The 26,854-nt window shown below is 39.9% G+C and overlaps 1 long non-coding RNA gene across 1 annotated transcript; it reads left to right on the plus strand.

Annotated features, from left to right (window-relative positions):
* Positions 1 to 6,793: 6,793 nt before the first annotated feature.
* Positions 6,794 to 21,787, plus strand: LOC107129237 (uncharacterized). Its single transcript, XR_010585731.2, has 4 exons — positions 6,794 to 6,984; positions 15,577 to 15,936; positions 16,561 to 16,715; positions 20,699 to 21,787. It is a non-coding gene; the product is annotated as an uncharacterized lncRNA (long non-coding RNA).
* The last annotated feature ends 5,067 nt before the right edge of the window (positions 21,788 to 26,854 follow it).

Consider the following 26,854-nt stretch of genomic DNA (forward strand, 5'->3'; position numbering starts at 1 on the left):
AGTTAACAGTTTAGTGACAGGAGGCTAGTGCAAACAGTAATCACATCTGAACAATGTAGTAAGTCTTATGATAGGTCATTCACAAACTGCTTTTGGGGAGTTTGGAGGTGGGACTCCAGCTCAGGGGGAAGGGGAGGCTTCCTGAAGCAGAGGATACCTAGACTGCCTCCAGCTGATACTTAGACTCTGGTGGAGGCAGAGGGTGGAGGGAGGGGTCTGTGGAAGGACGATGGTGCAGAAAAGGGTCACCTGGGCAGGGTAGGGAGAGCACAAGAGTGACACACAGTGAGTGTGCAAGAAGCTCCTGAGGGTGAGGTAGAAAGCGGCCAAGGCCCAGACCAGACATGACAGTAAGGAGCCCTTCCTGGAAAGTCTTAAATACCATCCTAATGAGCTTGGACTTTATTCTGGGGCTGTCAATAAGCCACTTAAGTAAGGGCTTTAAAAAAGGCAGAAGTATTAGGAATGAAGGGGACATGGTACATATGAGAAATATCTGTTCATTATCATTTTGTAACCAGAAAAAAAAACTTTTCTTTATACAAAATTCTGACATTACTAAACTATGTAACATGAAACATGAAATTTTGCATAAATCATAATGGTTTTGTTACTATTCTAATTTGATTTATTTTGAAAGTAATGTTATTACCTTTTGGAACTTTGTTTTTTTAATTTTTCAATATATTTTGGACAATTTTCTATTTTTTCCACATATCTACCTTGTTTTTTAAGCAGTGACGTATATTCCATTGTTTGAAGGACATATTTTTTGTCTGTCTATTGCTGGATATTTGGGTTCTTCTCAACTTTTCTTTTCTTTTTCTTTCTTTCTTTTTTTTTGTTTTTTTTTTTTTTTTGAGATGGAGTTTCGCTCTTGTGGCCCAGGCTGGCTTGCAATGGCATGATCTTGGCTCACTGCAACCTCCACCTCCTGGATTCAAGGGATTCTCCTGCCTCAGTCTCTTGAGTAGCTGGGATTCAGGCGCCTGCCACCACGCCTGGCTAATATTTGTATTTTTAGTAGAGACAGGGTTTTATCATGTTGGCCAGGCTGGTCTCGAACTCCTGACCCCAAGTGATGCACCCGCCTCGGCCTCCCAAAATGCTGGGATTACATGTGTGAACCACCATACCCGGCCTCAACTTTTCTTTCTTTTTGTTTTTTAAAATCAAAGTAATGTTGTTACAGTTGTTGTTACAGTTTTTAAAATCAAAGTAATGTTGTTACAGTTGTCCCTAGGTATCTGTGGAGAAGTGGTTCCAGCACCTCACTTAAATACAAAAATTTACAGATGCTCAAGTCCCTGATATAAATGGCATAGTATTTGCATATAACCTATGCACATCCCCCCATATATTTTAAATCATCTCTAGATTACTTATAATATGCAATATAATATAAATCCTATGTAAATAATTTTTATATTATATTGTTTAGTAAACAATGATAAGGAAAAAGTCTGTGTATGTTCGGTATAATTTTTTTCCCAAATATTTGCGGTCTGCAGTTGGTTGAATTCATGAACGTGGAACCTGCTGATATGGAGGGCCAACTGTACATACTTTAAGAAGGCAAATAAAATAGTACTACTGGGCTTATGATGAGAAACAGGAGTTGCCCCTTCCATTTCTTCTCACCCGTTCCCCTCTTCTTTGATGCAACGCCAGTCTACTCTTTTGATTATTTTCTTTAAGTCCCATTTCTTTATTTTTCATTTTTAGAAAATGAAACATAAAAAAGCTCATATCCTAAAATAGAAGATGGGAATTAGCCCCCCTTAGAAACCTTGCCTCCCCCCGCCCCCACATACACAAAACACTTTTTAAAAATTCCATCATTCCAGTATAGTTATATATACGTTTTCAATTAAGTCAATATTCCATGTTGACAGTATCATAATTATGATTATGGAATTATTAGTCAGAGTTGAGTCATGTATATATATATATTTTTTTCTATAAAGCGCCACTTAATCCCCAAAATTTTGCCAAACTGTAATAACATCTCCCAGTACATTCAAACACCTTACACCTTCTTTTTGACAACATCCCTCCAAGAGTCCTCTATCATCCTGCTCCACCTAGACAGGTTCCTGCCTGGGCTGGCTGAGCACCTGTTGCCTTGGAACTTTCTTCCCTGTCATCTTGGGTGTTTCTTTCTTCTGCTTCCTGTCTTGGGTGTCCCTGTATCCTGGTTACCATGTCTTCCTTTCTTTGGTTTACCCCCTTGTTTTGGTACAGCACATCTTCCAGTAGCTTCCTGAGAAAATCTTAAGACATTTCATAATATTTTTAGGAGAGAGAATTCACAAACTTGATGATTGATTGGACATAGAGCAATGAGAGAAGAAGGAATAAGAAATGAACCCCAGGCTTTTGTATGAGACATCTAAATGGCTGAGTGTACAGGGATTGGAGTAGGTTTGAGAGAAGAGCAAATCCACCAAATACACTGATTTGCCAGGGATATCTGGGTGCAGCAGCTAGCAGATATCTATCTGAATTTCAGGAAAGCTGTCAGCAGTGAAGATCCTGACATCTTACCTGAAATGGAAATGGTAGTTATCCATCTAGATGCAGTTGTTAAACTATGAGAGTAAATGAGATTGGTTGGGAAAAGGACATAGAACAAGGGCAAGAATGTGCAAAGGATAATCAATTACATATGAATGTTTAAAGGGTAAGCCAGGGCCAGGGAAAGAATCCATGAAGAAATCTGAGAAGAAACCTCAGAGAGGTGGGAGGACCAGGAAAAATTAGAGCCAATGGACAAAACAGAGACAGGTTATAAGAATGTGTAATGTATAACAGAATTTAAAGAAGTGGGCTTATTAAAAATAATACAATATGGCCGAGTGCAGTGACTCACACCTGTAATCCCAGCACTTTGGGAGGCCAAGGCTGGCGGATCACAAGGTCGGGAGTTCGAGACCAGCCTGGCCAACATGGTGAAACCCTGCCTTTACTAAAAATACAAAAATTAGCCAGGCATGGTGGCACACGCTTGTAATCCCAGCTACTCAGGAGGCTGAGGCAGGAGAATCACTTGAACTCAGGAGTCAGAGGTCTCAGTGAGCCAAGATCATGCCATTGCATTCTAGCCTGGACCACAGAGCAAGACTCTGTCTCAATAATAATAATAATACAATACAGATGGCAAAAGGATAAATGCATAAAAGTGTTTCCTGAAATATTGTTTAGAATAGTAAAAACTGGAAACAAACTTTTAACATTCATCCTCTGGAGAACTTGTAATATAAATAATGCTATGGACTCATTAGAGCACAATGCCCCTATCAAAAGTTACACAGGCTTATGCTTATGCTTATTGACATTTATATTTATTGTTTAGGAAAAGCAATGGAAGTTACTGCAAGAAATGAGTATTATATGATGCAATTTATGTAAATCTCTATGCACAGAGCCATCTGCTTGTGCATGTATGCATAGACTAGAGAGATGTTTGGAAGAATGTTCACCAAAGTGTTAATGGTGATTATCTTTGGAAGAGGAGATTTGGGTACGTTTTACTTGCTTCTTTGCATTTTAAGTATTGTTTAAATTTGTTACAATAATTATGTAATAAAAAAGAGCTATTTTTAAAGGATAAATGTTAATGATGTTAAATACTGCAGAGATTGAGTAGTTAAATGCTGTGAAGTGGGAACAGAAGAGAATTTTGAAGGAGCTGAGGAGTGAATGGGATATGAAGATAACAAAATGCCAAAGATCTTTCTAGAAGCATGAGATGGGAGGGTGAGAGATAGAGATAGAGGGTGAGAGATAGAGTGATGGGTGGAGGATTAGACAACGCCTTTATTCCTTCATTTTTCCCTTTCTCCTCTTTTAATTCATTCCGAACACTATTGCCAGATAAATTCCCCAAATATCCCATTATCTTGTCCCTCCCATGCGGGACTCCAGAGGCTCCCACCCAAGGAAGCTGAAATTGCCCAGGTGCCTTTCAGAGGCCTCAATAATCTGAATTCACTCACTATTCCCTATATTAACTTGCTTTTTCATTCAAACCAATTTTCCTTTAAAAATTTAAACATATGTTTACTGAGCATGTACTACAGGCCAGGCACCCTTAAAATCACTAGGTAGATAAGGACATGGTCTCTGCCATCATTGTAGTCATAAAGCAGTGAGGATGCCAGACTTACATACAGCTAGTATGAGTATAGAGTAATAGGGGCTGTAACTGACCTATGTGCCAATTGTTTACCCATCCATATGGACAATAGAGATAGACGATATCTGCACCTGCTGTTACTTCTGCACTTCATCTCATCACCTCTTCATTCTTTTTGAACGCCTAAATCCTCCTAATCTTTCATATCATAGATCAAGTCTAAACTTGATAGCTTTCTTCTTATGACCTGCATGACACTTACTTTTTTATTATTCCTCTAGGTGTTTGATTGTATAATACCTTCCAATGATAGTGAACTACTTATAAGTATGAACTACCCCTTCACCAAGATGAGATAACCATGAGCTTTGAAAGCTGTCACATTACCTAGCACAGGGTTAAACAGGTAGCAAGTATGATTAAATGCCTGCTGAAATTTATCAGGAAACTTCCCTCCCAAGCTATCTAATATTTCTAAATAAAATAAAAAACTTCAAAGGTGGTATATTTGAAAGCAGCGTAATACAATTTGCACAGTGAAAAGGACTACTTTAGACAGAGGAAACAGCTGTGCAAAGACAAAAAGGTACAAACATTTCAATTCTGAGGGTTGGGGGAGTGCAGGTGACAAGACAGAGGTGGTTGCTAAGACTTCAGATGGATGGAATGTTTAAATGATGAGAACAATTTAGAGAAAAAAATAGATGATAGAACCCAATCAAGATAGCATATGCAATAAATAAAATCCAAACTTAGTCATTATGCAAGACAGGGAATGAAAGCTCAATTATTATTCAAGACTATAAAAGCACAAGTATGTTCTAAGTATGAGGTGACATTATGAGCCTGCAGTTTAAGAGACTATTGCAATAATAAGTATGTAAACAGAATTATGACCTTGCAAAGGCTGGGAAATCATCTTTGTACTGTAGGTGATACAAGTGACGTCTTTACTAGGAAGTCACATCTAATTTTTCATCTTAACATTTAAAAAGGAATGTGTGAACATCACAGAGCCCTGTTTCCCAAATTTCACTCCACTGAACATTAGGTCAGGAGGATGTTAATGGATATTCCATTTTTAACATGGTCTAATGAAACTAGGAAATATTGTTTTAGAAGATCCTGAAATCTTTTGATTAAAATGATGTGAAGAGCCTATGAATAGAGTTTAGAAGAGAAGGGACTTTTTTCAGAAGTAAAATAAAACTGAGGGGAGGACAAGTGGCTGTAATAAGTAGTAGGAGGGTTATTACAAGCTGGGTACATTGAAGCTGCTTTTATCTCTGTAAAGTCGGAAATGGACATATTGCAGCAAGAGAAAGATGGGTTAGAAATGGACTGCCTGGCGAGGGTGTGAGAGGGAAATATTAACTTATTATTGCAAGAGAGCATATCATCTTCAACTTTGCACAAATGATAGGAAAGACAGAGAACCATTTAAGGATGATTTATGTGTCCCATTGCCTGGAGCTGCCAGGCAGGTGACCCTTTGAATTTATTTCTCACTCTAGAATTCCATGACTCTAGTACTGTGGACCCTAAGATGAGGGATATGACCATAAGAACGTCTAGTTCCAGCTCCACTTCTGTCACTGACCTACTGAACCACCTATAAAATGATTATCATGATTTCTCATAGTATCCTGCAGGAATTTCCCTAGGATTAATTACACAATGAGCTTCATAGAGGAAGACACCAAAAATACTTACAAGAATAGGTCAAATCACATGAAATTGCTGGTATTTGATTATTTGTGACCTATAAAAATGGCAATTTCACATGATCTAACCTAATAAAATTCATCATTCCTCGAGCCTGCTATGTGACAGGGATGGGCTGGTTTGGGGATTTGAAGATGATAAAGACATGGTACCTGCCTTCAGGGAGCTCTCAGACCAGTGAGGGAAACAGGCACTTGAGGAAAACACTGAAGTGCATTTGGACAAGGGCCACAGTGGAGGTGCCACAAGACGCTGTGGATAAAAAAGGAAGCCAGCTATTCTCCTGGGCCAGGAGAGCAAGGCCAGAAAGAGGCAAGCAAAGGGTGGCTTTGGAGGGGTTGGGACATTCATTTATGCTGGATTTTGAAGGTTGAGTAATTTACTAAGTGGGAAGGACCATTCTAAATAGAGGAAACAGCTGTGCAAAGACGAAGAAGTATGAAAAAACCTCTCTGGAGGAAAAAAATCATGTAAATATTAAATAATATTAAGATGAGGAGACATTAATTGAACCCTCTGTAACTCCTGTTAGAATGTCCTTTTATTTAATATTACTTCGTTAGTATTTATCATAGGTTGTCCTTGCTTAACAGAGCTTGTGCAAGTTTTTCTGAATAGCTGCAGCACAGAATACTTTTCAGCAGGAAAAAGAGACGAGGCTGGACACATTGCTGGCAGCCAGGTTGAGAAAAGCCCTGTGTTCAGCAACAAGGAGAAGAGCCTCCATTCAGTGGGTGCTGGGGAGGCACTACAGAGTTTTAGGTAGAGTGGCAACATGATCAGATTTGCATTTTGGAAAAGAAAGTCCATAGTGGTGGTGGTTTTATGGAGGAAGGACCAAATCTGGTGCCAGCAGAGGCAAGGGCAGGAGCTGGGGAGCAGTGAAGGGGAGAGAATCCTGGCAAGCAGCGACGTTTAAGGGACAAGAGCAGTTTAGGAGGCAGAAGGAGAACTGAAGACAGTCCAGGGAGAAAGTGGCTTCAAGAAACTGAAATAAGTTCAGCAAGATAAAAACTCAACACTATCCCTGGGATCTGGAACTTGCTCATTGGTGAGAGCAAGAGCAGTTCCTGTGGCATGGACAGAAGTTAGATTTCTGTGGATCAAAGAACAAATGGGAGGTAAGGAGCTGCCAGCAATGAATATGGAAGTAATTTTAAAGGTTAGCTGGAAAGGAAAGAGGAGAGATGGGATGGTTAGAGGGAGTTGTGGAATAGAAGGGAGCCACAGTTGTCTTTTTTGTTTGTTTTGGAGGAGTAGAGAGTCTTGAGCAAGTGTGAAGTGGAGGGAGAGAAGCCAGGGGAAAGGGAGGGAGCAGGCTAGAGGGCATGGAGAGGGAAGGAGGCAATGATTTCAAATGCCCAGCGAGGTTCCTTTTTCCAGAGCAGGGGGAAATAGGCAGGCCTGGATGCAGCTGTAGATAAGTTTGATGGTGAGGCTGAGAAGAGAAAGATTGAACATGTCTTGACTTCCTCTTTTCTGTGGGATGGGAGGCAAGGTGGAGAGTAGATGGATTGGGTCAGGGTGGAATAGGGCAGCTTCCCAGGAGCACTAGGGATGTGGAATGGCTGCCGAGAGGTGACCAGAGCAAGGCAAGACTTGCCAAGCAGCACTGCAAGCTCAGCAGAAGCTGGAAACCACCAACTGTGGGGACTGTAATTTAGATGTTTGTATTATTTTTCTCCAAGCAGTGTTCAGCAGCATGGATGCAGGAGATTAGAAGGGCGAATTTGGGGAAGGGTCTCTTGATGTGGTAGGTGTAGTGAGAGTTAGGGTTACTGAGAGGGAACGGTTAAATAGACAAGCCATCATAGTATGATTCTGGGTATGTAGGAGAGGCAGTGGAACCCCCCAGAGAACTGATTGGCCTGGGAATGATGGATGGGTTCAGGATACATGAGACAGAGATCTTGGCTGGGCGCCATGGTTCACACCTATAATCCCAGAACTTTGGGAGGCCAAGATGGGTGGATCCCTTGAGTCCAGGAGTTCGAAGCCAGCCTGAGCAATGTGGTGAAACCCTGTCTGTACAAAAAGTACAAAAATTAGCCAGGTGTGGTGTGTGCCTGTAGTCCCAGCTACTTGGGAGGCTGAGGCGGGAGGATCACCTGAACCCAGGAGGTGGAAGTTGCAGTGAGCTGAGATCATACCACTGTACTCCAGCTTGGGTAACAGAGTGAGATCCTGTCTCAAAAAAAAAAAAAAAAAAGAAGGCAGAGATCTTATGAGGTCTCATGGGCTCCTCATGGGCTCCACAGGCAAGTGCAGTGAGAGCAGAGACAGGGTGTTAACCACATAAGGGGATACGTTTGGGGTGTGGCTGATCAGAGTTCAAGGTCTCCGTGATGGAGTTGTTTTGGGGTCATAAACAGGATCCCAGTGTGGCCGGAAGAGTGGACTGCTCCAGTGGGGCCTAGATGAAGGTGAATGGAGCAGAGTAGATTAAGAAACTTTCAAGTAAGAGTGAGAGATGGGTATTCCACAAAAATGCTTCCTTGCTTGGGACAGCAGGAGAGTTCGAGTAGGTAGAGATTATGAATCAGGTGCCAAAATGTCCCTTAGAAAAATATACTTGTGAAGTTCAGTTTCTCTTTGGGCATAATGTTCAGCCAATTGGTTTCATGTGCCATCATCTCCTACTGTGGTATTTATTTTCTTTCTCTTTTTTGCAGTAGGATTTGGGAAGACTCCTCTTTGATAAGGCAGGCTATGGCTTGCTTTCCTCTCTGTCTCAGCCTCCCTCTGGTTTCTCCATCATTTGCTGCCTTCCAAAGCTGGTGGATGGTTCATTAACTGCCTTCTGTTCTTGCCAATCATTTACCTGCCCAAGTAGCTGATTTCAATAGTCATAGAAATTTCCTTCTCCATATGAGTGGACATTTCAGACCCCAGATCCTGTTGCTCTTTTCTCAGCATCCTTAACTTCCCTGAGTCCCGAGGTTTCTAAGTCATTCTGCCCCCACAGGCCAGGAAGTTATTTGTTTGCCAACCCATTCTCTTTTGCCAAAGCTGTTTGACAAGTTCAACATGAACAGCTTGAAATTGATTTGTAATCAATATAATGTATTAAACTCTTAACTCACAGAGGAACAGTGCAGTTTTCCACAGTATATGTTTTAGAGGTGGTAATATTCAGAACATCAAGCTTTAGGATTTTCCTGTGGACAAGTGCTGAATAACTACTTTAGCTCCACCGTCAGTCACAGCCCGCCCCACAGTGGGAACCACAGAGCTATATCAAGTTAAAAGTTCTGGAGACTCTAGTCTGGGATCATGAAAACACAGTTTAGCTTCCTTTTGTGTTACTAATGCAGGGCCTCTTTCTGGGTTTCACAATGCCCCCCTCTGAAGTGAGTCAGCATTTCTGTGTTTGCTTAACTTCTAAGGTTACTGAAGCACTGAGGGGGACATAGTTGGTCCAAAGTCACGCTGCAGGGATCATGGCAGGTTAAAATCAGACCAAGAACTTGTTTCCACTAGGCAGGACTCCTTGAACCGTGCCACATCTACTGGAAGCAGTTATGTTGATACAAGCCCTGCACTTCTGTCTTTAAATAGTCCACTGGCAACTGTGATTCTAAGTCCCTATGTGGAATTAGTTCAGGCCCTTGTATGAAGTTCAGACTGGTTTGAAGGGATTCTGACAGTTTCTGCCAAATACAATACTTAGATCTAGGAGTGAGAAAAACGATGCAAGATGTCAGGGATATAAAGTGGAGACGAAGTCTGCTCTGTGCCTGTGCTTTCCAACTGGCAGTCATACCGCACACTCTCCTTTCCCTCTGGAAAAATTCGTCTAAGTCCAATATCATTTTTCCCTTGAAACAATGAGATTGGATATCCGAGATGCAAGTAGATCCATGTGCGCTGGTATTATTAATCTCCAGAAACTCTCCATGTTCCAGTGTGCCAGGATACAGAGCCAGGGAGGAAGGGTGGTTTCGGATTAATAGCATTCTAAATCTATCGTACATTTTCTTAGCTTCTTTTCCTTAAACATAATTTCAAAGAGACAGAAATCCAAAATAGTGGATGTGGTCTTTTGTTGCTTACAGCATGTCACTTTTCTACATGTAAAAAATTGTAGTCCACTGTCACTAATAATTAATCATAAAATTATCCATAGCCATCATAAACAGCAAACTCACAGTGAATGGCCTTGGTTAGCAATTTAGGATCTTAGAACTGAAAGGGAATTTAGAAATAATCTGGACCAACCTCCTACTCAATCTGTGCTGCAGCATCCCTGATGAGATATCTAAGTCAGTGGTTCTCAAACTTTGCTGAATATCGGAATCACGTGGGGGAGATTTTAAAGATCTTAACGCCAGGGCTCCACCTCACATCATCTAAGTAAGAATTTCTGGGGGTAAGACCAAGGCATCAGACTTTCTTAAAACTGCCCAGGAGATTATAATGTGCAGCTAAGTCCTGACCAAGTGCCCTTGCTTCTGCTCGGCTGTGCTCTGTGGTGAAGTCCTGCTTTGTGGGGTTGGTTGTACACTGACAGACAGTCCTTCCCAATAGAACTAATAGGAATTAATGCCTCTCTAGAAGCCACATAGAACCAATCAGCTCCCTCCCTCACTGAAGCTCTTTGGAGATTTGAAGGCAGTAGTAAACAATTTGCAACATACTAACCTATTTCCTTACTATGGCCAAAAATACCAATAAAAATGAAACTCTTGGACACACTACTTCATAGTGTGGATTTTAATCCACTATTTGGCCATTATCCTATCCCAGTTTTATTACTTTGACTCCTTGATGAAATAATTGGGGACAACTGTAGAGAAGTTCTCTGGAAGTTAACGCCAGCGGATTTCTGAAGCGCCAACATGAGCTGTGTTGGTCCTTCCCATCAGCTGTCGAGTTCCCAGCTGCCTAGTTCTTCCTGTCTCTGCACCCTGCACTGCCTACCTCCTCTCCTTGGCTGTCTCACTTGTCTCTGTTCTCCCATTATCTGTGTTTGAGACTGGGTGATGGCCAGGTCTGCAGGAGAGTGGCAGAAGGAAGAAAACAGAAGAGGACGTCATGGTTATGCCCAACACAGAGACTCAGCCACTGAGTCCCTGAGGCCTGATCTAGCACCGTGTGTTAAGAGGCTAAATCCTGGAGTCATAGCTTTTGGTTGTGAACCCTGGCTCCCCCATTCACTGCAGGGGGAACTTTGGGCAAGACCCTTAACCTACCAGAGCCTCAGTTTCTTCATCTGTGAACCCAGGAGTAATAATAGTAACTAACCTCTATGAAATGAAAAGATAATCTGTGGAATATACTTGATACAGTGCCTGGTATGCAGCTAGTGCCTAATCAGAATTAGCTCTTATTATAACCACAGTCCCCTCCCCACCCCCTTCCAAAGCTATCCCTGGTCCACAAGCCCGTCACCTAACTCTCTCCTAATCTAAGCTCCGACACGGGCTGCCGGACATTACAGAGCCTACCTCCTGCCAGTCTCTTTTCTCTGCACCTGGCCAGTGCTTAGCTTAGACTCACCTGGGCTCACAGTGCCTCCCAAAGGCACTGAGAAAAAAAACCATTAATATTAGCTGTTGTTCCACTGGTTGGCATGGGTTGTGAGGGAAAACTAGCAGCAAATACCTTGCTCCTGATTAGAGTTTTTCTTTGCTGCTTTCAGTTTCCTTTCTCAAGGGGCCACATGAAATTGAACTCAAAACTACGATTTGCCCTTCCCTTAAAGCATGCCAGGAAAATCATTACATTTTTAGCAGGCGCTGGAGGATAGGCTGTTTCCCTTTCCATTTAACAAACATTAAATTTTTGACCAGGGTTCCTTGAACTTCACACACTAGCAATGTGGCCTTTATTTTACTGACTTCTTCATTTTATTTTATCAGTACTGCCAGTAAAACTCTGGGAATGTGATCTGTTAGGTCCTGTCTTCGCCAGCCAAGATTTAAAGGGTGCAACAGATTGAAGATTTTCAAACTACAGAACAGTGCTTTCAATATGTGTTCAGTGGGCAACAAAATGCTTCCTTTGTGGGAGTCCATGCTCCCTCTCTTGGGTTAATGGATGACTTTCCAGGGATGCTGCATAAAAAAGTGATTTAAAAAAATGGCTGTAGGCAGCTGTGAGATAGATTCTTCAACCCAGTATACATTTTATTGCTATTTAAAAACAAGTTTAAATTAGATCCTATAACCATTATGCAACCATGTTCCCTGAAGTCTGTACATACGTCCCTCACTAGTGAGGGGAAAAGGAAGTTGGTAAATTAAGTGTTGCTGGACAGTTCTCAGGTACCCCGACTGTCAGAACAGTTTCACGTGGGTCATATTTAAATCCTCCATTTGATTATTGCTATGGGTTTATTCAGTGTGGCTTCAAAGCAAGCAGAAAAAAAAATTTAAAAAAAGAGCCAAAAGCAACAAAGAGCCACCAACCGAGGAGAAAAAATGCTTGGCTCCAAGAACTCAGTACCAGTATAAATAAAACAAACTCCAATGCTTCCAATGCTTTCTCACTTCAAATTACATCCCTTGATTTTTCCACTCTGATTTTCATTCACTTGACTGTAAGTGAGTAAATCTTTCCTAGGATCAGTGTAGGCTTGCACTCCTTTGTCCGAAGACATGAATTTACCTTGCCTGCACAGACATGTAGACATATCCACAAATATACTTGCAGAAACTGCATGAAGTGGTCCCCAGAAGCTAAATCTGGCCTTAATATATAAGAGGATGTAAATTCTATATTCACTCCCTAGAAAGTAGAGTACATCTTCTAAATTCGCGATCTAAGGTAGAGTTTATCTTCTTTGAGTTGAGTTTTTACTGTTTCCTACAGTAGTGATGGGTTTGTCACTGGTCCATTGCTGGGTAGTCAATAGTTCAATATGTTGTATTGGAGCAAGGACTAGTCCTGCAATATTAACTTGATAACACCATTTTGGAACCAACTATGCCAACCACCTTAAGAAAATTAACACATACACTTACAAACAGCTTAACGCTGTCCTGGAATAGACATTACGTCATTCCCTTTCACTTGATTCATTCATTCGTTTATTCATCAAACAAGTGTTAATTTATTCATTACTAATACAGACTCGAAAATATGAGCAACACATTTACTGTTTCTAAAATTCATGTGCTGAATTTCCCTTGTCCTTGAGTTATATGGATACCAGGATAAAACAAAATCAATATTTGTTCCAGTCATCCTGCATAAATATTTTTCCAGACAAATGGCTATTTACCATATTGAATCAACATAGACCGCTGGAATATAAAAAGGTTATTTGGAAAGTGTTTTTTCCTCCATGGGTCTGGGAACATAGGCTAGGAGGCTACCCCAAAGGGTGGGGAGCAGACCTTGATGGTGTGCCTATCATGGTGAACCACTATTCCGACATTTACACACGTGATAGCATTTCATCCTCATAAACACCCTAAGAGATAGCTATTCTCACCTCATTTCACAGAGGAGAAAACTGGGATCCCAAAAGGCTAAGTAATTCTGTTCTTAAAACGTTCTGCTCTCTGATTTCAATGACACAACATTTTCCTGATTTTCCCCTTTCTTCTCCTTCTCAGTCTTTTAGCTTTTTCTCCTCCTCCCCTTTATCTGTGACTCAATTTTGAACACTATCTACATTCGCTGGTGATCTCATCTGGTACAATGGCTTTAAATACCACCCATGTGCTCATGACTCTCCAGTGTGTCTCTCCAGCCCAAACTTCTCCCATTACCATCAGACTTGTATATCCAACTGCCTCCTTGAAATTTACACCTGGATAACGAGTGAGCATCTCTGATTTAGTATGCCTAGTTTGGAGATCTTGAGTTTTTCTCTTCGTATCTCTTTCTCCTTGCATTTGAACCACTTAGATAAATGACTCCACCATTTACCCAATCGCTTATATAAATAACCGACGACTCATTTTTTTCATTACTATTCTCCCAATTTATAACAAACATATATTGCAAAATCTCTTTGCATTTCTTCATCTCCACCTTTGTGTAAGCTGATGCAAAATGTCCCTGACTCTCAGAAACTCCCTATTTACCTTCCTCCATCTCCTCACCTAGAATGTAAATCTGATGGCCGGAGCTGCTGTAACCAGTTGTGAGAATGAGAAAAAAGGGACTACAGTCACAGAGACATTAGCCCTGATACACTAAGTCCAAAAGTTACATCTCTCACATCATATTCTAAGGGAAAATAGCTCTTGTTTCATCCAAAGTGGTCTGATTTTTGTCTGTTACTAGCAGGTGAAAACATTTCTAAGGGATATGTATTTTCCCTCCACTCGCATCAATCTATATTCACACAGCAGCCATAGGGGTATTTTTTCTAAAAAAACATAAGCTAGGTTTGTTCAGAACCAAATATTTACTGAGCAAATACTATGTGCTATGAATGCCTCTATAGGTGTACCTAAAAGTAACACCAGTGAAGCAAACAAAATTTGGACCCTCTAGTGAGCAAAACAAAGACCCTTGCCTTTGTGGAGACAATCAATATGATAAATAAACAAATTACATAGTATGTTAGAAGATGATATGTGCTATATGTGGGGGAAAAAGAAAAATAAATCAGTATAAAGTTGGGCAGAAGTGAGGGATGCAATTTTAAACAATGTGGCCAGGATAGGCTTCAATGAGAAGGTGACATCTGAGAAAAGACATGAAAGACCTAGGTGATCATGGAGATAGTGAAAAGAGATTGTATCCCAGATACGTTCTGAAAAGAAAAATCAAAGGGATTTACTGATGGATTGGCTGTGTGCTATAAGACATAGAGACAAGTCAAACATAACTTCTAGATTTTTGTTTGCACAATTGGTAAGATGGAGTTGCCATTGCTGAGACAAGGAAGGCTAAGTGCATAGCAGATCTGTGGTATGACATAGACATCTCAGAGGCATGTTGATTTTTAGACATCTACCAAACATTTGAGAAGAGATGATGTTGAATAAGCAGTTGAAAGTGTGAGTCAAGAGTTCAGCTAACAGGACTGCACTGCAGGTATGAAGTTGTGGGTCATGGCCTATATGATATTTAAAGCCATGAGATTGTATGAAATTACTAAGATAGTGAGGGTAATTTGAGATAAACAAAGAAGCAGTGTCCTAGAACAGATGCATTATAACATCAATAAGTTGCAGAGGAGAGAAACCAGTGGAGGAGACTGAAAAGAAGCAACCACTGAAATACGAGGAAAACCAAGAAACTGAGGTGAACTAGAAGCCAAATGAAGAAAGTGTTTTAAGGAAGAGAGAGTGATCACTGCTACTGATTATCAAATAATATGAGGACTCAGAACTGATCATTGAGTTTAGCAGCATTGAGGTCATTGGTGACCTGACAAGAGGAGTTTTCATGAATTGTAACGAAAGCTTGATTGGAATGGGTTTAAGAGAGAGTGGGAAGACAGCTCCTTTGAAGAGTTTTACTGCAAAGGCAAGAAAAATATTTGAGTGTATCTGGGGGAGTTTCTTTTAAAAGCTGGGAAAATTGACAAGTTTGTTAAATGATGAGAATGATCAAGTAAAGATGTAAACATGGATGATGTAGGAGAAAGGGAGACACTTGTTAGAGTGATGTCCTCTAAATGAAGAGATTTGCTTTATATCATGTGGTTTTAACGCATGTCCACCCACAAGCCCAAAATAAAAGTAAAAAAATAACAAGCAAACAAAAAAACCTTGCCCATAATACTTTGACACTATTTCCTTCAATAGGTGGAGTTTAATTGTGTTTCCTCTGAATACGGGCTGGTTTTAGTGAACCGCTTTTAACAAATGGAATGTGACAGAGTGGTGTGTGTGACTTCTGCGACTTGGTCATAAAAGGCATTGTGGCTTCCCTCTTGCTCTCTCGGATCACTTTGTTTGAGGGAAACCAGCTGCCATGCTGTAAGGACCCTCAAGCAGCCCTGTGGAGAGGTTCCTCTGGTGAGGAAATGGGGCCTCCTACCAATAGCCCTGTGAGTGCACCATCTTGGAAGCAGATCTTCCAGAACCAGTCAAGCCTCCAATGGTTAAAGCCCAAGCTGACATCTTCACAGAAACCTCATGAAAGACTGTGAGCCAGAACCATCAGTTAAGTTGCTCCTTCACTCCTGCCGCATAAAAATTGTGGGATGATATATGCTTATTGTTTTAAGCCACTAAATGTTGGGGTAATTGGGAACCCAAGATAGTTTATTTACAGCAACAGATAGGAAGATAGAGTACATGAGGACACTGTGGTGGAAGAGTAAAAGTGGAATGAAGAATTTGTGGAGATTCCCCTCAAATTGCTTCAGCTTTCTCAGTGACACAGGAAGCAAGATCAATAGCTGAGAGTTGAGGGTAAAGATGGAAAAAGAAGTGTTGGAGGAGTGAGGAGAAAGGAAAAGTAAAATAGTTGTATTGGGTACAGATGGGGGACAGATAGAACGGACAAGGCAAATGTAGTAGGATGGTAGGCCATATTAAGGACACAAAGGAAGTATGTCTGCAGTCATCATATAAAATGAGACAGTGTGTTGTGTGCTTTGCTTCGGCAATTTCAACTGCATTCGTGCAGAAGCAGAGTAGGTGGGGAGTTGGATTAAACCAGGGATGTACTTTTGCCAAGTGAGTACTATATGACACAAAATAGGGCAAGGTGTATGCAAAGGAGTGTTTATACAAATCAGTCTAATTGCCTTCTTAAAAATCATTTTGGTGTTCTGCTTCCAGGAAGATGGAGTAAACATATTTTGCCCTTTTCCTCCTGTTAAGAACAACTAAGATGCCTGGACATTATATATAAAACAAACACAAAAAGAATCTGAAAGGTGGAGAGAAGAAAGCAGATTGTCAAGGGACTTCAGAACCCTAGAAATGAACTTGTGGTGAGTTTTCTGGGTTTTCCTGTTGCTTCACATATACCAGACTTGTAGCTGAAGAAGATAGCAATATGGAAATGCCAACAACAAGAGCAGACAAAAAAAGTCCCAACAAAATCCTGCTCTCTCTAGTCAAAGGATCAGGAAAGGGAAGTCTAGCAAGACGAAAGCGATTAGACAATAAATAATCTACCCTCACATAGCTGTAAAAACACAGCATCTCTCCATACATACTGGGGTAGTGTCAGAGAAGGCCAGGTAGGGAGTTAGGACTTTCATTTCTGCTGGCCAGTTTTGAGGTTTGCCCTTCTCGCAATGTCAGTGGAAACCACCTGGGACACCTGAGCAGTAAAAAGTCATTCCTTTCTCTCTCTACTAGGGTAGAGAGCCAGGACTTTCATGATTATCCGATGGTAATGAAGCCATACCCACTGCAATGTTGGTGGAGACTACTTGGGGAACCAGATCCCCATTGCTACCCAGCAGTAACAAGGAGCACCCTCCCTTGAGAGTGAGTGGTCAACATCAGCCCTAACATATTAATATGTTACACCAAATACAAATAATCTAAATATACCAATTTAAGCAAGTAAAAGTAAAAAGATGGAAAAAGACATATCATGCAAACATTAATCAAAGGAAAGCAGGAGTGGCTCTATTAACATGAGATAAAGTAGACTCCAGAGTGAAGAAAATGACCAGAGACAGAGAGGGATATTTTATAATGATAAAAGGGTCAATCCACCAAGAAGACGTAGCAATCCTAAATACGTATGCACCCAACAACAGAGCTGTAAAATATGTGAAGCAAAAACTGCAAAATATGTGAAACAAAAATTGATAGGACTGAAAGGAGGAATAGACAAATCCACAATCATGGTTGAAAAGTTTGATACTCCTTTCTCAACAATTAGCAGAATACCTAGACAGAAATCAGCAAGGACATAGAAAACTCAACACTGCTGAGCACCAGGATTGGATCAACATCCATAGAACCCTTCATCCAATAATAGCCGTGTCCATGGAATATATGTGAGATAGACTCTATCTTGGGCCATAAAACAAACCTTAATGAATTTAAAAGAATGAAAAGGATATAGTGTGTTTTTCAACTACATTGAAATAAAAATAGAAATCAATAAAAAAGATAAGAGGAAAATCTCTAAACACATGAAAACTAAATAATCTATGGGTCACACAGGAAGTCTCAAAGGAAATAAAGAAAACTAACTAAATGCAAGTCAAATTACAATGTATCAAAATTTGTGGGACACAGCTAATACAGTACTGAGAGGGAAATTTGTAACACTGAATGTGTACATTAAAAAAAGGAAAACTCTTAAATCCATAATCTAAGCTCCTATTTCAAGAACCTAAAAAAATTACAAAATAAACCGAAACAAAGAGAAGGAATAAAATGAGATTAGAATACAAATCGATAAAATTGAAAACAGAAAGTAGTAAAAAATCAGTGAAACAGAGAACTGGCTCTTTGAAAAGATCAATAAAATGGACAAACATCTTGCAAAACTGACAAAGACATAAAGAGAAAACACACAAATTCCCAACATTAGGAAGGAAACAGGCTATCTTTATTGACCCTGAACACATCAAAAGGATAATAAAGGAATACTATGAATAACTCTACACACATATACCTGAAAATGTAGACAAAATAAACCAATTCCTGGAAAACCAAAAATGACCACAACTTACCCAACATGAAGTGGATTGTTTGAATAGCTTTATAACTACTAAGGAAATCAAATTTGTAATTTAAGAATTTCCCAGAACGTCTTCAGGCCCAGATGGTTGCATCAGAGAATTCTACCATATGTTTAAAGAAGAGTTAACAACCAATTCTACACAATCTCTTTCAGAAAATAGAAAGAAAAACTTCTCTATTCACTATTTAAAAAGCTAGTATTGCCCAATATCAAAACTAGACAAAAACAGCACAAAAAAGGAAAATTACAGACCAATATTCTTTATGAGTATAGACACAAAAATCCTTAACAAACTATTAGCAAATAGAATTCAGCAACATATAAAATAAATTATATACCACGACAATGTGAGGCTTATTGCAGGAAACAAAGCTGATTTAATATTTGATAATAAGTCAACGTATTATCAGGCTAAAGAAGTAAAATTTCATGATCATATCAATCATGATAGAAAAAACATTTGACAAAATTCAATACATTCCTGATTTAAAAAAAACCTCTTAGAAAAATTGGAATAGGGAGAACTTTGTCAACACTGTAAAGAGCACCTACAAAAAAATTTATAGCCAATGTTAAATTCAGTAGTGAAAGACTGAATGTTTTCTCCCTATTATCAGGAGTTAAGCAAGACTGTTTACTCTTACTACTCATATTCAACATAGTGCTGGATGTCCTAGCTGGTATTATAAGTCAAGAAAAAGAAATAAAAGACATACAATTTGGAAAGAAACAAATAAAACTGTCCCTATTTGAAGATGACATAATAACCCACTTAGAAAATACCCAAGAATCCGCCAAAAATATATATATATGTAAAATCCTAGAGCTAATGAGTAAGTTCAGCAAAATATAAGATAAACATCCAAAAATTGATTGTATTTCATACATTATCAATGAACCCCTGAAGACTGAAATAAAAATACTAACATTATTTATCATTATTTAAAAACAAAAATGAAATACTTAGATGTGAATCTATAAAAACATGAATAGCACTGGTATGATGAAAACTACAAAACACTGATGAAAGAAATTTAAAAAAATGGAGAGATATACTGTGTTCATGGATTGGAAGACTCAACATATTAAAGATGTCAGTGCTCCCCAAATTGATATACAGGTTTAACACAATTTCTACTAAAATTCCAATAAGATTTTTTTGTGGATATAGTCAAGATTGTTATAAAATTTATATAAAATAAGGAAGTAGTATAGCTAAAATATTTCAAAAAAATTAAAGAAGAGCAAACAATCTACCCAATTTTGACCTATTATGTAATCAAGACTATGAGATACTGGTGAAGAGATCAACATATAGATCAATAGAACAGAACAGAAAACCCAGCAATAGACTCTTACAAATATGCCCAACTGATTTTTGACAAAGGTGCAAAAACAGTTCATCAGAGGAAAGATAAGTTTTCCAAGAAATGATGCTGAAGCAATTGGACATTCACAAACAAAAAAATGAAGCCTCACCATAAACCTCACCCATTATATAAACATTAACTCAAAATTGATCACAGACTTAAATGTAAAACATAAACTTATCCTGTTTTTTAAAATGGAAGAAAATCTTTAGGACCTTGAGCTGGACTAAGAATCTTAGACTTGACACCAAAAGTACAATTCATGAAAGGAAAAATTGATAAACTGTATTTTATCAAAATTAAAAAGTTCTGCTTTGCAAAAAACTCTGTGAAGAGTTGAAAAGATGAGTTACAGAGTGGGGGGCCATATTTGTAAACCACATATCTTATAAAGGACTAGAAGGTAGAATTTACAAAATACTCTCAAAACTCAAGAATAAAAAATTGAACAATCCAATTAGAACATGGGCAAAAGACATGACGAGACATTTCTCTGAAGAAGAGAAACAGATGGCTAATAAGCACATGAAAAGATGTTCACCATCATTAGCCATTGGGAAATGTAAATTAAAACTGTAATGAGTTATTACCACATATGGGTCAGAATGGGTAAAATCAAAAATAGTAGCAACACCACGTTTTGGTGAGGATGCAGAGAAATGGAATCACTCGTACATTGCTGGTGGGAATGTAAAATGGCATAGCCACTCTGGAAAACGGTTTGGCAGTTTCTTGAAAAACTAAACATGCAACTACCTTATGACCCATCGATTGTACTCCTGTGCATTTATTCCAGAGAAATGAAGACATACAAAAACCTATACATGAATGCTTATAGAAGCTTTGTTTGTAATAGCCCTAAATTGGAAATAACTCAGTTGTCTTTTGACAGGTGAATAGTTAAACTGTGGTTCATTCTACCATGGAATATTACTCATCAATAAAAAGGGATGAACTACTGACATATACAATAAAGTGGACAACGGACTCTCCAGTGAATTATGCTTAGTGAAAAAAGTAAATCGCAAAGGTTATACTGTACAATTCAATTTATATAACATTCTGGAAATGACAAAATTATAAAAGTCTATTACAGATGTGTGGTTAACAGAAGTTAAAGAAGGAGGAAGGGAAGAAGGTGACTGGAAAGTGAAAGTGGCTATCAAAGGACAAGATGGGGAGTCCTTGTGGTGACGGAAATGTTCTGTATCTTGACTCTATCAGTGATAATGTCCTTATTGTGGCATCACTATGGATTTACAAGATGTAGCCACTGGGGGGAAAGTGGGTAAAGGGAACACCCACTCTCTCTGTATTATTTCTGACAACTGCATGTGAATTTACATTTATCTGTTAAAATGAAACATTTAATTTAAAATATTATTTGTTTTACTTCCAGTTGCTTTTAAAATAAAATGTGGCCCACAGGTGTCCACTGATCCTATCTACCTGACACTGCAATCTCTTACTGTACCACGTTTCTAACTCCAGCCACATTGTCGCTTTACTTTAATAACATTGAGCTCTCTTCTACTCCTGGTTCTTTGCATTTGCTGTTTCCTCTGCTTGAGAATGCTCTCTCCCAGTTCTTTACATGGTTCCTCATTCTGAGCCTGCAGGTCTCAACTCAAACACCGCCTGCTCAGAGAAGTCAGCCCTTACTTGCAAATCACAGGAAGGGAGAGTAGTTAAGCCCTGCAGCCTGCTGCCTGAGGGCTGAATTGCAATACCTCCATTCAATGGCCTTAAGGTCTAGGGCATCAGGCTTAACACCAGCTCTGTGTCTGTGTTCCCATCTCTAAAATGGGCACCCTGTTAGTTTCTCCTTCACAAAATTGTTATAAGAATTAAAGGGGGGCCAGGTGTGGTGGCTCATGTCTGTAATCCCAGCACTTTGGGAGGCTGAGGTGGGCGGATCACCTGAGGTTGGGAGTTCGAGACTAGCCTGACCAATATGGAGAAACCCTGTCTCTACTAAAAATACACAAATTAGCTGGGCGTGGTGGTGCATGCCTGTAATCCCAACTACTTGGAAGGCTGAGGCAGGAGAATCGCTTGAAACCTGGAGGCAGAGGTTGCAGTGAGCCGAGATCACGTCATTGCACTCCAGCCTCCAGCCTGGGCAACAAGAGTGAAACTCCGTCTCAAAAAAAAAAAAAAAAAAAAAAAAAGTATTAAATGGGTTAACATAGTCATTTAAACTAGCACCTGAAATGCCATAAAGCCCACATAAGAGTTATTTACTATTATTTTAAAAACCTCCTGTAGCTACTCTCCATCTCTTTGGTTCTCAAGGTTTGATCCCTGGATCAGCAGTATCCCCATTACCTGAGAACTCGTGAAATAGGCACACTTTCAGGCCATACCCCAGACCCACTGAAACTCTGAGGATGGAGTCCAGCAATCTGTTTCAAGGAGCCCTACAGCTATGACTCTGATGCGTGCTGCTCGAGTTTGAGAGCCACTAGTTTATCTCATCTGCCTGTTTACTTCCTTAATGTTACTATCACAGGTAGATATTATCTTTTTATTTATTTACATGATTAATGCCTGCATCTCCTTCCAGAAATTAGTATTCCACGAGGGCAGACTTGTCAATCTTCTTCACTACTGTATCTCCAACTGTTGGCATAGCATCTGGCACAAAGTAAGCACTGATAAACTACTAACAAATAGACAAATGAATGAACAAACTTGGCCAAGGTCATATTGTAACCAGGTACCCTGTTTTTAAGCTTTCTTTCTGTTGCCCTTTGTGTTAAGTTCTTAGTAATGAAATAATAACCTTTATGCTCCTTTCCACCAGGCCCTCCCTTGCATTGGTAGCTTATCTAATTCTATGTTTGCTTACAAGTTCCAAAGACTGAATCTTGAGACAATCTAGGTGCCTATGGAATGCTCCCCCACCAGGAAATTGCTTCAAGGACACAGTTAATTTATAACCTGGTTGAGCCCAAGATGGCATCAGTCTATTCACCGGATGGAGCAGTAACTTAAGTCATCGGAACGAGTCATGTAGACCCGCACAGCCTCGCCCATCTTGCATGTTCTTCACCCCAAAAGCTCCTCTTTTTAACTCCTTTGCCTTTTGCTTGAAAATTTGATATGAATTCATTAAGGCAGGAGCCTGGACAGTTTCTCCACTGCTAGCTATGGAAAAATAAAGTCACTGACTTTCTATCACAACTCATCCTTGTTATTCGGTTTTGCAAGTGGCAATCAACTGAATCTCCCTTTGGTTACAATCCATTTTTTAAATAACTGAACTGATGGATGTTGACTCCAGGCTGACTTGCCCCCTCTGACACGCTGAGAGTCAATGGCACCCCAACTCCTAGTCATTACTTAGCAGTCCCAAGTTTCCCATATAGTTGTGCAAAACGGAAGTCACTAGCATGCAGAAACCCCCACTTTCAAACTGCATTTTAAATACAAATATGGCCACAACAGAGCCAGAGGTTCTTTGGTCATGGCAGTGGGCGCTTGCTCTTCCTATTGCACTGTGTTGGCCACTTCATTACTTTACTTGTGATTGTCAAAGGAGTGTTTTCCTGTCATGGTGATGGGTCATCTTTTCTCTGTGGCTGTTAGTAGCTATGGCTGGTGAAGGGTTCCCTTCTCTTTGGGGGCTGCTTTACATCTCAGTTTGGAGGCATCCCTTTTTCACCTTGGGTTTCAGTGGAGAGAAGATTCAGTACATCAGTACCCACATTCTTTCCCGTGACACTAGCATCCCTTCACTTTTCTCCTACTTCTCTGATCATTTCATCTCTGTCTCCTCTGTGGGCTTCTCTTCCTCAGCTTCTCATTGCTTCAGCTATTAGTGGCTCTCAGGGCCTGTCAGTTCCCTTTACCTGCACATTCCTAGGATGATCCCCTTCACTCCACAGCAGGATTTCCGATTTGAACCTCTCTGTTGGCACACGGACCTCAGTGTCCCAAAGGAACCTCAGCTCAGAATATCCAAGACTAAATGACTTATTTTCCTTTGCCCATTCCAATTATTCTCTTATACTGGTTAGTGACACTGCCATTGATCCTGTTATCTAAGGCAAAAATCTAGGAGTGATTCTTTGTTCCTCTCTTTATTTCACTTCCTGTGTGTTATCAGTATTCTAGTCCTTGAAATCGTACTCCTTATCATGCCTCCCACGACCCCCTTACCCCCTCTGGAGCTAATCAGGGCTGCTGAATCACGCCATGTGGCCAGCCTGGCTGCAAAGCTTCAAGGATCTCACCTGGACTGTTGTAATCATCTAATATCTTTGGGACTGGCCTTATATCTGTATAAATCCTCCACACAACCACAATATGATTAAATAATTTTTTAAAAATGCAAATTAGGCCCCTTTTGCTCCTTTGCTTAAAATGATGTTAAAGGTCGCATGTTAAAGATATGATACGAATTCCTTAGTTTGCTGTACTAGGCCCTTCATAACTTCTATGGATTGAATGTGTTCCCCAAAGATCGTGTCTTGGAAAGTTAATACAACAATGTCGGGGGTGGGGCCTATTGGGAGCTGTTTAGGTCGTAAGAGCTCTGTCCTCATGAATGGATATGAGTTGTTACGGCAGGAGTGGGTTTGTTATAAAAGCAAGTTCAACCTTGTCTTGCCCTGCCTTGCTCTCTCACCCGTGTGATGCCTTTCTCTACGTTATGACAGAGCAAGAATGCCTTCACCAGATGTGGCTCCTCAATCTTGGTCTTCCCAGAACTTTCAGTCAAATGAATTTGTATTCGCTATAAATTACTCAGCCTGTGGTATTCTGTTATAGCAGCACAAAGTAGGCTAAAACAATGATCAATCCAGATGCCTTGATCTCTGTACCTTACTTCAAAACCTGCTGCTATGGACAGAGTTGTTTTCCCCCAGCATTCATAGGCTGACATCCCAGCCCCCAGTGTGATGGTATTTGGAGATGGAGCCTTTGGGAGGTAATTAGGTCACAAGGGTGGAGCCCTCACGAATGCGATTAATACGTTTATAAGAAGAAACAGGAGAGAGCCTTCTCTTTCTCTGCCATGTAAGAACACAACAAGAAGGCGGCCATCTGCAATCCAGGAAGAGAGCTCTCATTAGGAACCGAATCACCTGGCACCCAAATCACTTCCCAGCCTCCAGAACTGCGAGAAAAGTAAATTTCTGTGGTTTAAGCCACCCTAGTCAATGGTATTTTGTTATTGCAGCATGAGGTTACTAAGATACCTGTACAACCTCCATACTAACCCTACCAGTATCATTAGCTTTTCAAAATGTTTTTGGCTGCACTGTCTCCTCAGGTAGAAATGAATATGCTCTTCTTTAAGCGCATCTGTATTGGTTAGGTTTTGCTGCACTAACAACTCCAAATTAGAATAACAAACACTTATCTCATGCTCATTATATGAAGGCTGAGGGGTGCAACTCTGCTCTGGGCTGCAGGTTGGCTACAGATTTGCTCTGCCTGCCTCTCCATCCCAGGACCCAGGCTGAAAGAACAGATGTCCCCTGAGATACACTCTTCCTTGTGGCAGATATCAGAATGCAAATAAAACGCCTAGTCAAAACACATGGTTATATTTAAAGCTTCTGTTCACTTGTGACGTACAACTTGCCTGCTCATATTTCATTGGCCACAGCAGTCCCATGGCCAAGCCGGACATCAGGGAGGTTGGGAGGTTTACCTCTAGAGAAGGGCAAAATGAATACCTGGGGAAAAAATCATACAATGTACTCCACTGCCCAACACCCGGCTCATATTTTCATTCTAGTCCCCAGAACCCTTGATTTGCTTACCTACATTTCTCCTCCTGAAAGGTAGGGCCTGATTTGTTTGGTTATTCCTTGCCAGCACTTAGTATAGTTGCTGAATGGGTAAATGAATTAATGATTGACCCAATAATTCAAAATGGAGAATGCAGGAAGAAGATTGAGTTTGTTGGAGAAGATAATTAGTTCAGTGTCAACCTCATGGGCTAAATATGTTCTGAATCGTGTCCTGGTAATGGATCTGTCATTTTTAATACAGTTACTAAGAGCTAATGTGTTCTGAGAACTCTACTATCAACTTAGAATCACTCTTTTGGAAAGGGGCTAATAGGCTTAAAACAGACTGTAATGTTTTGATTGACTGATTACCTTGATCTTAAATTTTATCAGATCTGAAATATAAATGCTGATAGTTTTACAGAGTTGGCTTTTTTATTTTCGGAAGCTGTGATTAAGACTAATTAAGTGGTTGTAAAATATAGATAGCCACAGAACTTCAAAATGACAGTAAGGGAGAATAGAAAGATAAGTGAGAGCAGAACTTTTAAGAATCCAGGGAGTCCTTGAAACTCTGGAATCACAAAATATTGAATGTGTGCATATGTGAACTTTTCTGGAGAAACAGACTATAGTTTTACATCAGATTCTTAAAGGGGTTTATAAATTACAAAAGATTAAATACATCCATTATAACAGAGAGAGAGAAGACAGCAAAAATGACATTTTTATGTATTCCCCAATGATAGTAATAACAATAATGTACTGAACTTTTATTTTATGCTTTTCACTGTTTTGAGCACTTTTACTGATATTCTCATAATTTTCAAAACAACTCTGCGATCTTTAATTCACAAATGAGGAGACTCAAGTTTAAAGATAAACATGGTAACTTGTTCCAAGTTATGTGCCTAGTCCGTGGCAGAGAAAAACGCCCCAACACTGCTCTCTTATCCAGTATACTGCATTCCCTTCAGCGCTCAGATTCATTTTACTGTACCCTTTCTGTCTTCTTTATAATTCTGGTAAAAAATTAGCTTTTAAATTTAACCCCCTGGCAGTCATGAACTGGCCAGCGCTCAAATTTCTGGTAGGGCAATCCCATTTGCAGGGCATAAATATAACTGAAGACATAACTAAATACTTAGATACGTTTTCATCATTGTGCAATCTTACTAATGGATTGGCCTCTTGTTCCAAGTGGAAAAGTTGTGGTGCCTCGCCTGACGGGCAGGCACTTTCCAAGTCCTGTTCAACTATTAAATTCTGCTTGTTAGGTTAATGAAAAGCAAATTTGCAGT

The sequence above is a fragment of the Macaca fascicularis genome, chromosome 3 (assembly GCF_037993035.2).
Source record: "Macaca fascicularis isolate 582-1 chromosome 3, T2T-MFA8v1.1".
Taxonomy (NCBI): Eukaryota; Metazoa; Chordata; class Mammalia; order Primates; family Cercopithecidae; genus Macaca; species Macaca fascicularis.